The sequence below is a fragment of the Penaeus monodon genome, chromosome 33 (assembly GCF_015228065.2).
Source record: "Penaeus monodon isolate SGIC_2016 chromosome 33, NSTDA_Pmon_1, whole genome shotgun sequence".
NCBI lineage: Eukaryota > Metazoa > Arthropoda > Malacostraca > Decapoda > Penaeidae > Penaeus > Penaeus monodon.
In genome coordinates, this window is record NC_051418.1 from 15182039 (window position 1) to 15184704 (window position 2666).

A 2666-nucleotide genomic window follows, 5' to 3' on the forward strand; every position below is an offset into this window, starting at 1 on the left:
GAAGGAAATATCTGTGGTTTCTGTTGTACTGTGTTTATAAATTTGGATTAATGGCGGGGATTGTGGTGCCGTGTCTTTCTGCGCACGTGTCCGCTTAATCGTCGCTCGTGCCGCGCATCATCTGCGTTGGTTTTCTGTCTCGTGTCAGCTTACATGGCATGTGTATCATATTTTGTCACGTGACATTTATTGCTTGGTACTAATTTTACCTCATTGGCGTTGGCAAAGCAGTTTTTCCCTCGCTCTCTTCTCCCCCCCCCCCCTCCTCTGCCTCGCTTTGACCGCTCCATTCCTGTTTCTCCGGGAGTACCCGCAGCTCGATGCCACATCCGGCGTTCAGGAGCGTGTTGCCATGGTGTCGCCTGTGCGTGTTGCCGGCTGCCAAGGGTCGCTTAACTTACCTGCATGCTTGGTGAGGTCAGGGCCGTATAGCCACAGGACGAGGGCCGGGCTCTTGCTCTGCCTTCGTTGATTCCACGCCCCTTGGCACTGGCCTCTCGATCTTTGGTGCTTGCTTGGGCGTTCTCGTCTCCCAATACCTGCTGACTCAGCGGAAGCAGGCAAGATATAGACACCTCGTAATCTTAAGATTTTAATGATGTGAGAGGACTGAGTTAACACCTCCATGCCCACATGAGAAATAGAAATAGAAAGAGAAATATTCCTCATTCTTTATGTTGGATTAGTGTGACGTGGCACCCGTATACGGCTTTATATCGTAATGAACTAGGGACAGCCTTGCACACGCAGATATATTTAATGATTTAAGATGCGCGCACACGTTCGCGCGTTGAGTTATGCGCAGACAGATGTAGCGCTGTACACATCACAGTAGACAGAATTTAGTCACACCAAACAACCTTCGGGAGGAACGTCTTTTATGTTAATGTTACCGTGTCTTTGTATACGGAGGCGCGCGAAGAACACATCCCGAGGGATATCACAACAGTGACGCAATTCGTTTCGTGCAAAGCGTATCTCCCTCATTACAATTTCTAGGAAACAGAACGAGGCGGAATGTGCCGCCGCAATCACACACCGCCCTCCGGAAACGGCTAACGCTCGGTTACGAAAACCTCTGTGAGCTGTTCGCGCGGCCGAACGGCTCACGGGAACTGCTCCGAAACCCAGCGGAAACGTATTCCAGACGCCCACGCAGGAATATTCACGGCGTAGGAGGCCATAGGGGCACGGGCGATGACGGCGAAAGCTGTAAGCTTCGCCTTGTCATGTGTCGATCCATGACCCGGCCCTTCGGCGCCGCGGAGTCTGCGGTGGGCGTGGTGCTTCGAGATTTGAATTTGAATTGTCATGCTTCGCTCGAGGATTTTCGATCTATTGTTTCACAGATGTGTCTGCGCCGGAATATCCCCAACGCTAATGGGTTCCGAAGAAAATCTCATTTATTTGTGTGTTTTCTCAGTTTACGTAACAGTGGCGCCATTAGACAAACTGTACGTCTACAGAGCAGCCATATATCTGGTTGTTGCCTGAGATGGTGCACTATGAAATCGCTCTCCTCTAGGAAGCACTTCCTCGGATGTTTCTCCATCCTGATACAAATAATTTATCCAAACTTCATTTGTTATAAAGCAGAGGTTGCTTTCAGTTTAAAGCTCACGCCTGTTTCGGGTATTGTGACTCCGGGGTGCCATGGCACCTTACCACACTGCCTTACCGCAGGGTTTTACCACGGGGTTAGTCAGCTGGCGAGCGCGAGGGCGAGGGACGCGGCTGAGCTAGGGTTACAGAGCCTCTTGGGGATGGCGAGTGAGGTCATTACTAAATCTAGTAATGTGTTCTGCGGGAGCGATCTTGCGGCCAGCAGCGCCATGTCCTCATCGCCAGGTACGGAGCAGAGCTCGCGGACAGAGTCCGAGGGCCAAGCGCGCTTACAAAGCCTGTTTCTCATTTTAATTAAGTAAACGTGCAGAAATACACAGGCGTTCGTGCAGTTGCTATTCGCGTCGTTTACATGAATAGACTAGGAGCCACGAGACGTATAGGTCGTGAGAGATCTTGTGAATCATGCATTTTTCTGAGATGGGATTTGCCGTGAGTCGATGAACTCGCTGGAACCATTGGAAAGGTTAGAAACTCCGCCCCTCGGGTTGCCCAAATATTGTCACAAGACATGCGATTACGACACTAAGTTACACCGCTTGTAAGGGTCATTATGGTTGTTACATCAGCGGGTGAGGCGGTCAGGTGTTGGATGGTTACACAGAAGCCTTTGTGGTTAATGACATCAATTGTAAGTTAAGTGGCCCTATGAAGGAATGTGTTTACATGTATGCGTTTATGTGGGCATTTTTTGCGTGTCGTCTTGCGTCAGATTTACTCGGGAAAGATGTAGAGATGACGTTACACTAGAAATCTTTGTGTATATATTATATTTTACCGGAGCTTTAAGATTGGTGTACGTCAGATTATATGATGCTGTTTACGATGTACTCTAATTTAAATAAATGTTCATGTTTTTAGCAAATTCGTTTTTCTCTTGTCTCCTCCCTCTATCCTGTCTACGCCACTGCAACGCGTCCTCTTCCCTGTCAAGACGCGTCACCAGCGCCCCGAAGGCCCTTTGCCATGCCCACGGGTGGCCTGGTGTTGTGTCACTTATATTGCTAGTTGACACTGACGTGACTGCTGGGGAGTGCGAGTGA

The 2666-nt window shown here is 49.5% G+C and overlaps 1 protein-coding gene across 1 annotated transcript in view; it reads left to right on the forward strand.

The window, feature by feature from the left end:
* LOC119594268 overlaps positions 1–2666 on the forward strand; it is a 23073-nt gene that overhangs the window by 1967 nt on the left and 18440 nt on the right. The window lies entirely within an intron of this gene.